We start from the raw sequence: 12,038 nt of genomic DNA on the forward strand, positions 1-12,038 counted from the left end.
ACCTGGATGTGAGACATGGAGTCAAAGGTGATCATTTTGGAGCTTTAAGACTGAATGACTGCTCCACTGAACTTTGGATTTACATGGGGCCTGTAGCCCCTTTTTTTTGGCTAATTTATCCAAATACCTGTAACCCCTTTGAATCTTGGAAGTAACTAAATTGCTTTTGATTTTAAAGGCTCCTAGGTGGAAGGGACTTGCCTTGTCTCAGATGAGATTTTGAACTTGGACTTTTGGGTTAATGTTGGAATGAATTAATCCTTTGGGGGACTGTTGGGAAGGCATGATTGGTTTTGAAATCTGAAAAAGCATGAGATTTGGGAATGGCCAGTGGAGAATGATATGGTTTAGCTCTGTGTCCCCACCCAAATCTCATCTCGAATTGTAATCTCCACATGTCAAGGGAGGCAGCTGTAATCCCCATGCGTCAAGAGAGGGAGGTAACTGGATCATGGGGATGATTTTCCCTATGCTGTTCTCATGATAGTGAGTTCACACAAGATCGGATGGTTTTATAAATGCCTGACAGTTCCTTCTTCACACACACTTTTCTGTCTCCTCCAGCCTTGCAAAGAGGTGTCTCCTTCCCCTTCCACCATGATTATAAGTTTCCTGAGGTTTCCCAAGCCATGAAGAACTGTGAGTCAATTAAACTTTTTTCCTTCATAAATTACCAAGTCTCAGGTATTTCTTTATAGCAGTGTGAAAATGGACTAATACAGGCAGTTATGTGCAACTGAAAACATTCTTAAATAGTACCACCTTTATTCTCACTCAGAGGCCAGAAGAACATTATTCAAGAATTCAATTATATTAAGCACAGTATATTTCTTGTTCAATTTTGGTTCCCTCTTTGTAATAGGTTTTGCTTTTTACAATTGTTTTAGTTGTTTTGTTTTTAGGGGAGTCATCAAAGTGCAGAGTATAATATTTTCCTAAGGCCAGAGCTTGTCTGCTATACCCAGATGAGGCTAGTAACTGTAAGCATGACTGAATACCAAAGCTAGTGTCATGCTTTGCTTTCCTGTTAGTTTTTATTTTATCATCTAATATGCTCCATCCATAATTAGTCCTGTGGTATGAGTCCGGGTGATTGTTCTGCTTCTGTTTTCAGTAAGACAGGAAAATGGTTATCTTCTCTGTGTCCACTACCAAGAGGTTTTATCATTCTTAATTTAAGTCCACAGGGTGTTGAGCTCCTCTAAGAAAACTGTATATGAGCCTGGTGATATATGCACTGTTGGTACACAGAGCTTTGTATGACAACTGTGATCCTGAAAAACTGGGCGGAAAGAAAAACTTCCAATGTACATTCCAGGAGCTCTCTATTTATGGTAGTTCATGGTCCACCTGGCAACTAAAGGTACTCTTACTAAAGAAAGAATAGAATGAACATTTATCTGTTCCAAGGATCGGCAAACTACAGCCCATGGGACAAATTTGGGCTGGACCACCATCTGTTTGTGTAAATAGGTTTTATTGCAACACAGCCATGCTCATTAGTTTATGAATAGTCCAGGATGCTTTTGTGCTACAACAGCACAGTTAAGTTGTTGCAACAGAGAACATATGAACTGCAAAGCCTGAGATATTTATTACATGTCCCTTTGTAGAAAAAGCTTGCTAACCGCTACTCTGTTCTGTTAATTCAGATTGTCCGTGACAGAGGAGTTAGCTCTAGACTTATACATTGTCCTTTCTTTTAAAAATTAGCTTTAGAAATACCTACTGTATTTACAGCACTTATTTAACGTACAATTTTATTATTCTATTCCTATATGAAGGGATGACTATGCTGGGAATTCTGAATACAATGACACCAAAATAATTAGACAATATGTTTTATCCAATCCATAATGATTATAGGTAGAAATAGTCACTTTGTCACCAACCAAAAATTGATTAAAAAGATTATTGCTGCTGGTTGGGCACAGTGGCTCACGCCTGTAATTCCAGCATTTTGGGAGGCTGAGGTGGGTGAATCGCTTGAGCCCAGGAATTTGAGACCAGCTTGGGCAACATGGCAAAACCCCATCCATACAAAATATACAAAGAATTATCTAGGTTTGGTGGCATGTGCCTGTAGTCCCAGCTTCCCCAGGAGGCTGGGGTGGGAAGATCACCTGAGCCCAGGAGGTCAAAGCTGCAGTGAGCCATGATCATGCCACTATACTCCAGTCTGGGTGACAGAGTTAGACATTGTCTCAAACAAACAAACAAAAAGAATATTGCTGGCAAAATTTAGATACGCAAAATTTGAGCCTGAGACATTGGACTTGACTATGGTAGGGGAAAAATAAAACAAAAGGAAACTTTGGATCTGGCCATAAAAGAAAACTTGCAGTGGCAGAAGCTATACTCAGTAAAATCTGAAGAGGACAAAAGTTAATTGATTAATCAGCTCTTTATTATAAGCTTTAAATTGAAAAGAATCTATCCTGATGAAAATTACTTCTCAGAAATAAAAATAGAAAATGTTTCATTAGGCCGGGCGCGGTGGCTCAAGCCTGTAATCCCAGCACTTTGGGAGGCCGAGGCGGGTGGATCACAAGGTCAGGAGATCGAGACTATCCTGGCTAACATGGTGAAACCCCGTCTCTACTAAAAATACAAAAAAAAACTAGCCGGGCGCGGTAGCGGGCGCCTGTAGTCCCAGCTACTTGGGAGGCTGAGGCGGGAGAATGGCGTGAACCCGGGGGGCGGAGCTTGCAGTGAGCCGAGATCGCGCCACTGCACTCCAGCCTGGGAGACACAGTGAGACTCCGTCTCAAAAAAAAAAAAAAAAAAAAAAAAAGAAAATGTTTCATTAATTAACTTTTAGAAAAATAAAAATGATTTAACTACACTACATAAAAATTGATTAAGGGATTAAATTGGTTTAATAGATTTTATTCCAGAAAACACTTTTTTGATGAAAATTCATCAGCAGCCACATAAATCTGAGTAAAATACTGTTATGTAAAATGCAAATTCTCCAATGTCCTCAGTTTGTTTTGACGGGGGATGCCTGCCTAGTTCAGGGATGACCTGGGAAGGCCTAGGGTGCTATTTCCATGTCAGTAGAGGGAGGGATCATGAAGTAGAGACAGAAAGTACCATTTCCAAGTCTGTTATCTCCATTCAGACTTATTTGCCCTTATACTACTGCAGCAACATGTCAGTGGTCCGAACTCTGTGTGTTTGCTTTGGCACTCAGGGTTGGGAAAAGTCTACAATGAAGAGTTCTGCTCACCATTTAATAAGTTTAGATAAGAAACAGCTATCCAAATGGAAAAATGTTGTCATCCTTTTCCCACCAAAACCCCACAGTTGCAATGATATAAATATTGCCCTTGTGGGACTGAAATGCTATCTCTTGCGAAAACTGAGTTCTAGAAATAATGTTTATTTAATGTTCAGTTCTTCTACAGAAAACATTGCAAAGAAATTTGGAAAGAGAAATATCAGTTAATGCCTTTTTACTGCAAAGAGAAGTAGAGAATTCAGAGTGGATCCAAGAGGCCAGTCATGGTAGGAATGCTAGGAAAGGCTTCCAACCAGAGCCAGTAGGACAGTAGTCATTGGGATTTCTGTCACCATTAGGGCCACCTGCCAGCCACTGCACAGAAACCTAAATGACTGAACATCAATGTGAAGAGAAGTGCCCACAACAACGGCTTTGCTCATCTTAATGACAAGAAGGATCAACTGCCTTATAAACGGTTCAGTGCAAATGGTCAATTCAAAATGTCTGGGTTGGTATTTCTCCTGGGGATAAGGCAGTGTGTGCTATTTAGACCACAAAACTGGAATGACTTCACTTGGCATTATGGCAGCCAGAGCCAACTTTGAATGGATCCCTGGATCTTCCAGGTGAATGGAATTTCACAAGCACAATAATAAACAAGCTATTGATGACTATGTGCCAGGAGTTGTGTTAGACACTTTATATGCAATGTTCTATTTTATTCTTTCTAAGACACAGACAGTGTTATTTTTCCCCATTTTATTTATGAAGATGACAAAGAACAGAGAAGACAGATCTCAGTTAGTTATGGAGCCAAGATTTGAATCCAAGCATTTTATTTTCAGGTACTGTGTTTTTAAACCAACAAACCTGCTGGAAAAAATGTCTGAATGTCATTCCACTCCTTCCACATCTCCTTCACCCATAGGTGCCATTTTTGTCATCCTAATCCTCTAATCCTCCAAATTTAAAAACTAAAAGAACAACAACAAAAAAGATTTGACCTAAGGACCTAAGATGTCACTCTACTGGCTAAGGTGGGAGAGGGCTCTATTTAGTTTGCATTTACTATGTTTTTTTTAAAAAAAGTAGCTTAATGGATGACTTATATCACTTCATTACATCCTTAATCAATAGTAGGAAATCTAATGGGTGAATGAATCTCTTCAATCATCCTTTCCAAGCATCTCTCCTCCAAAACTCAGCGAAGAGTCTTATTCAAACTGGGAGAATCATGATCTGGAGAGGAATAACACTCGAGTGCCTTTCGTCTCATTCTTCCTCCTGTCTGCAGATTTGTCTCAACCCAGCAGGGCCTCCCAAAGAAGCCAGATGCTATGTCCCCCCAACCATTTGCTTCCCACCCCACGCCACTCTTTCATATCTCGCAATGCTTCCTAAGAAGACATCTGGGCTAGCTGAGTGACAAATAAAGAATTTGGATAAAATACTGAAAGTTCTCCCTTCTCCCTTTCTCCTAAGCGGTCATGTGAATGGTGACCTGGAGTCAAAGTTACTGTCTCTGTTTTCTACACTGAGGATATGAATGGTGGGACGTTCAGGAATGGTGGCAGGAAATTAGCACCACAGTGGCCCTTGGAGAACCCTAAAATCACACCAGGGGTGCTCAGGGATGACCCTGATGCCTAGAAAGGACTCTCTCTCCTCCTAAAATGTTGAGGCAAGAGAAAAACACAACTCCCTCCAGCTTCCTGCTCCAGACATTAATGACTCCACTCTCGTCAGGAATTGTTACTTATGCCTTAACCCATGGGTGCCCCCCGCCCCAAGCCAGGGCAGAGAGATTGTCTCAAGACACCAAGCATCCAGATTGTGAATCCCAGATGTCCTCCCAGGAGGCAAATATCCAACTGCCCTCACTGAGCTAGTCCAGATCCTAACCCAAAACTGTCAATCAGACTCAACAAATATTTACTGAGCACATATAAATAGACTGCAGTTACAGAGGAGATTAGAAAATTGAGAGGGAATATCAGGTACAGATTTACGCCATAAAGTGTGAAAACCTAAGTAATATGCGTAATATCTAGCAAAATTTAAGTGACAAATACAGCTTCCAGAAGAAATCAAGACCCTAAGTAAGTAACTAAGGAGGACATATATAGTTCAGTCAGCGCTCTGTCCCCTAAAAGGCACCATGCCTGGAATGGGAAAATGACTTCTAGGGAACCAGTAATTCTCATCTTCTATGAGTAATTATTGATAACTACTCTATATAACGTTCTGACATGGGAGACATAAATTATATGACAATTTCCTGCCTTCAAGAACCTCAGTCATACTGAAGAGGTAATATTGTAACCACCCAATTAGCTCATCTTCCCCACTGCCCAGATAGAGCTGATTTATCAAGACAGGAGAGTTGCAATAGAGAAGAGTTTTATACACATAGAGCTGGCTGAACAGGACACCAGAGTTTTATTACTACTCAGATCAGCCTCCTCAAAAATGTGGAGGCAAGGGTTTTTAAAAGATAGTTTGGTAGGCAGGCGGCTAGAGAACAGATGCTGCTGATTGGTTGGAGATGCAATCATAGGGATGTGGAGAAAATGGTCCTCATATGCTGAGTCTGCTTCTAGGTGGGGGGCCACAGGCATGGGTCACAGGTTGAGATGAAGTCATCTGGTCATCAGACATACAAAAGTCTGAAAAAGAATCTGAAAAGGCCAAACTTAGGGTCTACAGTAGTGATGTTAATTATAGGAGTAATTCAGAAAGTTGCAAATCTTGTGACCTCCAGAATAATGGCTGGTGATTGTTTAACTATGTCTACATCTCAGGAGAATTCAGGCCCTTCTCATCCTTTTGACCTGGTGGCCTTTCATTAGTTTTACAAAGGTGACTTAGTTTTGGGAAGGTCTATTATCATTTAAACTATAAACTAAATTTCTCCTAAAGTTAGCTTGACCCATGCCCAAAAATGACCAAGGACAGTTTAGAGGTTAAAACGCAAGAAGGAGATGGTTAGGTCAGATCTCCTCCGCTGTCATAATTTGCTCACTGTTACAATTTTCGCTAAGGAGGTTTCAATATTTATACCTGTTAAGATATAACTGGCAAAATGATAGCCACAATAATAAAATGCTGCCACTTAGAACTTTTGAGGTATGGGTTACCCTTTCAAGCATTTTGCATCTATGGCCTCATTTTCATGCTTTGTAACAGTGTCCACAGCAGTGTACAGAGAAGGGGAGACAGGGTTTGTGTGTACTCTTTGCACCATAGCTCTTTCAGCACATGCATTAGTTTTGCTCTAGCCTCACATCCTCTTTCACTAATGCCAGGAAACACATCTGACACATTTTTATACTCCCTGCAATTCCTGTCTCATGGGCTGTAGTGAGGATTGAGTTAGTTAACGCATGAAAGCAGAGCCTGCCAGGCAGTGAGTTAGTTAACATTCGGAGCAGAGCCTGCTAGGCAGTGAGCCCTGGGAGAGCATTAGTTGCTTTATCACTCGTGAAAAGCCTTCTGGAAATGGGGTTGTCCACTAGTAGACTGGGCAAAGAGAGTCAGGTACTCACACCGTTAACTCAGTCAGGGTAACAGCAAACAGAACTGCAAAGGCCACCTGACCCTCTCCCCTGACTCAGAAAGCCTGAGGCATCTGCCTGGTGCAGTTTCTCCACCATCTGCATGCAGGGCACCACCATGCCCTTTGACCCCCACCTTCCACTCTCTCTCTGGACTTTCATCCATGCTCAGCAACAGCCTGTTGGCGCCAAATGGCCTCCAACCCCAATTGTTCTTACTAGCTCCCGGGCAGTGTTCCCAACACCTAGTAGCCACTGTAAGGACACATGCAACTTGAAAACAAGAGGCTTAATTCTCCCAGTTGAAAATGAGGGAAGAGATTTCCTTCCCTTCTTTATTCTCAGAGCATTTACCTTAGAAAACTTGTAATTATAAGCACTTTCTCCTCTCTTTCAAATGCATGTAACTTTTTTTTGAAGATCAGATAGGCCTTTTGTCAGCTTGATGACTCAGGCATGTCTCAAGGACCCGGGAGCCATCTCCTTGAAAGGCAAACATCAAGGGAGAGACAGTGGCTCCAGCTCCCAGTGTCTGTGGGAGGGTGAGAGCCTGCCCTTAGTGGGCACCTGCCTCCAAGTTGCAAAACTGCCTCCCATCACAAAGATGTAAGAAACTTGTTTTTCTCTAGAGAAAGCCCATTAGCTAATACAAATGGTCACCTCAGTTACCAGGTAAAGTTAGAATGAACAGCGTGTGACAAATAGTGTTGTCAAGTTCTCTTACTACTTATGTCACCCAGTGTAATGCCTACCTGACATAGCTGAATTTCTACTCTCCTCTAACCTATCTTCTGTATCTTATCTTTAAGAAACAGGAAGACGGGCTGGACACGGTGGCTCAAGCCTGTAATCCCAGCACTTTGGGAGGCTGAGGCGGGAGGATCAGGAAGTCAGGAGATCGAGATCATCCTGGCTAACACAGTGAAACACCATCTCTACTAAAACTACAAAAAATTAGCCAGGCGTGGTGGTGCATGCCTATGGTCCCAGCTACTCAGGAGGCTCCTGACCTTGTGATCCTCCCCCGGCCCAGCTAATTTTTGTATTTTTAGTAGAGATAGGGTTTCATCTTATTGACCAGGCTGGTCTCAAACTCCTGACCTCAGGTCATCCACCTGCCTCAGCCTCCCACAATGCTGGGATAACAGCTGTGAGCTATCATGCTTAGCTACTTTTTTTTTTTTTTTTTTTTTTTTGTATTTTTAGTAGAGATGGGTTTTTACCATGTTGGCTAGGCTAGCCTCGAACTAATGATCTCAAGTGATCCGTCCACCTCGGCCTCCCAAATTGCTGGGGTTTCGGGCGTGAGCCAGGGTGCCCAGCCAAGATACCCTATATTTTAACCCCCTTGCCTCTCACTAGACAAGAAGTTGATTTGCGGCCATGCTCCCGCTTCTCCATTCCTTGGTCATTGAATAAAGTCTGCGCTGCTTGGCCCTCGCTTTGGGTTTCATATATTGGCTTCCCGACGCCGCCTTTAGGGGAAAAGCTGACTCAGTTGGTAACAGTTACTGTCCGTCTTGAAAACGTGTGTGGAACGAGCTGTGTCTGCTTAGCTCCATAAACAGGTGAGATTCCTTCCTGTCTTGGCTGTCTCTTAGCAGGTTGCTTGTGGTGTGTAACACTTTCTGGTTTAAAGTGTTTTTCAGTAATGAGAGTGTTTTCTTTCTTTGCTACCTTTGTAGAGAGGATTTCTGGGTTGGGAGATTTTGTTTTCTGTTATACTTCTCCAACAGTGCCCACAGCTGTTGAAGAAGGAAAATAACTTTCATCTGAGGACTGTGAGCCTTTTCAAATTATTAGGCCCAGATAGGCATTAAAATGAGACGGCAATCACATCCTACATGCCCCTTTTGAGCTATGTATTCATCCACTGAAACTGCTTGCTATTGCTAAGAGTAGTTATGAATTAACCTAATAATGCCTCACTGGACAATGTAACCCACATGCTATTGCTTAACAATGTATAGCCAATCACTAATCAATGTTATTTCTGAAAACCAATGAGAATTCCTGACAGAACTTTGTATCAGGCCACTCCCTGACTCCTCCCTTTTTGTTCCTTTAAAAACCTTGTGACAAAAGCCAAATGGAGCTCATATCCAAGGTCACTTGTGTCTGAGGCTTCCAGGCAGCTGTCCTTATTCTGGCTCGAGTAATATTTGTAAACCACACTTTGTGCTTCAGGCTGTCCCATTTAGGTTCACACTGTTTACCTAGTGCAGGGATGGCTTCTAGGGGTCCCACAGGCTTCCCAACCCGACTCTCTGCTTCCCCTCCAGTCCCCTTCCATCTGTTATCACACAGAACACAGCCAGTTATTTCTTCAGTATGAATCCATGAGATTTCCTCCCAGAGGAAAACTCCACAAGGCTGCCCATTGCAGTAAGAGGAAACTCCTGAATCCTTGCAGTGTGCAGTCATTTACACAACCTGGCTGCTGTCCTTCTCTCTACAGCCTTGTACCATGCACCTCATTGTCCTCCGTGTTCCAGCTGTGCTGACTTCCTCTGTGTCCTGTTAACACAGAAACTCGGCCAGACACGGTGGCTAACGTCTGTAATCCCAGCACTTTGGGAGGCCAAGGCAGGTGGATCACTTGAGGTCAGGAGCTCAAGACCAGCCTGGCCAACATGGTGAAACCCCGTCTCTACTTAAAATACAAAAAATTAGCCGGGTATGGTGCCACGCGTCTGTAATCCCAGTTACTCGGGAGGCTGAGGCAGGAGAATCTCTTGAACCTGGGCGGCAGAGGTTGCAGTGAACCACGATCACACCACTGCACTCTAAACTGGGTGACAGAATGAGACTCCATCTAAAAAAAAACAAACAACAACAACAACAAAAACACAGAAACTCAAAGCTTCCTAGGGCACAACTCTTGCTGTTCCCTCTATCCAGCATCTTTGTGCAGCAGCTCCTCATCACTCATATCTCAGTTCAAATTTCACCCGTCTGATCACCCCCAAAGAAGAGCCCTGCCCCGCAACCCTATCTCACCTTATTCCACTGCACCACCCCATCTTCTCTATAGTGACTATCATCCCATGAAATTATATTACTTATATGCTGGTTTATGTGCAGCGAGCATTATTTTTTGTTGTTACTTTGTTGGTTTGTTTGTAGAGACGGAATTTTGCTATGTTGCTCAGGCTGGTCTCAAATTCTGGGCCTCAAGCAATCATTCCACCATGGCCTCCCAAAGAGCTGGAATTATACGCATGAGCCACCGCACCTGGACACAGTGAGCATTTGGAGGGTTGATCTTGTTCATTGCAATATTTCCACACCTAGAACTGTGTCTGGCCAGAGGTGGGTCTCAAAACTCTCTGTGCCCACCAAGAGCAGGGTGGGGCTGGGATGGAATCAACCCCGGCTTTCGTGGTGAACTACAGTTGATCCTTTAACAACACTGGGGTTAGAGGCACTGACTCCCTTTGCAGTTGAAAATCCAAGAATGACTTGACTCTCCCCAAACTCAACTCCTAATAGCCCACTGTTGATCGGAAGCTTTACCGATAATGTAATGTTGATTAACACATATTTTTATGTTGTGGTTATTATATACTGTGTTCCCACAATAAAGTAAGCTAGAGAAAAGAAAATGTTATTAAGAAAATCGTAACAAAGAGAAAATACATTTACTCTCCATTAAGTGGGAGTGGATCATCATCAAGGCCTTCATCCTCATCATCTTCAGGTTGAATACGCTTAGGAGGAAAAGGAGGAATTGGTCTTGCTGTCTCAAGGGTGGCAGAGGTGGAATAAAATCCGAGAAGTGGACCCGCATAGTTCAGATCTGTGTTGTTCAAGGGCCAAAGGTATTTGAGGACTATACTGTATTAGCACAGTGAGTGCAGACAGGCACCTACAACCATCCCAGGCGCAGAGGACAAGCTTAAATAAGTGATCTGTTAAAAGTCGGTCCCTCCCAGTCACGGTGGCTCACTCATGTAATCCCAGCACTTTGGAAGGCCGAGGCAGGCAGATCACCTGAAGTCGGGAGTTCAAAACCAATCCGACCAACATGGAGAAACCCCGTCTCTACTAAAGATACAAAAAATTAGCTGGGCATGGTGGAACATGCCTGTAGTCCCAGTTACTCGGGAGGCTGAGGCAGGAGAATCGCTTAAACCCAGGAGGCAGAGGTTGCGGTGGACCAAGATTGCACCATTGCACTCCAGCCTGGGCAACAAGATCTAAACTCTGTCTCAAAAACAAAAACAAAAACAAAAACAAAAACAAAGTCAGTCCCTTTTTGCAAAACTCTTTTCTGATTGAAATGATACAGTGTTACTATCAGCTCTGAAACTCAGTGTTTCCAAATACACTTTTCCACTTTCGCCTAGCAAAGTAACATCAAAGCTTATGAAAGCAAGCGCTCATGAGAAATGCCACAAGGAGACTCCAGTGAGAGCCTTTGTTTGAGGTCAATTTTTACTGGACGAATGACTAAGTTACTTGTTTGCCTTTGTCTACACCCTGACAGTTATCTCATTTGCTACAACTTAACAAGTCATGCCAAAATGTCATCCTTGCTTATTGTGTGAAAACAGAATGTACTTGAAGGACAGAATTTTCCTCTGGAGAACTTGGCAATGAAGTTCATTGAGTTGGGATGAGCTAATCCAATCATATATTACAGGAGACATACAAACGGATTTCCACAACTGTTTTCACCCTAGTCTGTGCCTGGTCATTACATTTGATTTGATGGGGCCATTTGAGGACCGCTGCAAGGACTGCAGTAGTCTTCATCTCAGCTGGTCTACCAGTTAGCCACTTCCACATGACTGTCTTCTGCGTGGAGACCATTTCATGGGCTTGTTCTGCCAGTCATTCAGGGACCACTACCCAAGGGCCCGGGCCCAGACAACAGTCCAGCCTCCACCTTTGTGATGCACAGAGGCCCAACTCAAGCCTCTTGAAGCTTCTCATCTGCTCTCTTAGGTTGGCACATGTATTTTATCTTTCTCTTTTATAGATGACCCTTTAACAAGTGGGGGTCCCTGGCACATATTGGAGTTTGTGTGTCATTGTGTATGTGTTATATTTGCAGAAAGTGAATGCAACCCAGTGTCCACCAACAGATAAATAGAAAGACAAAATATGACATATCCATACGTTGGAATATTATTCAGGCAAAATAGAAAGGACATTCTGACATATGCTACACCATGGATGGACCTTGAAGACAGTATGCTAAGTAAGATAAACCAGTCACGAGACAAGTGCTGTATGATTCCACTTATACAGGG

Source organism: Theropithecus gelada, chromosome 1 (assembly GCF_003255815.1).
Source record: "Theropithecus gelada isolate Dixy chromosome 1, Tgel_1.0, whole genome shotgun sequence".
Lineage (NCBI taxonomy): Eukaryota > Metazoa > Chordata > Mammalia > Primates > Cercopithecidae > Theropithecus > Theropithecus gelada.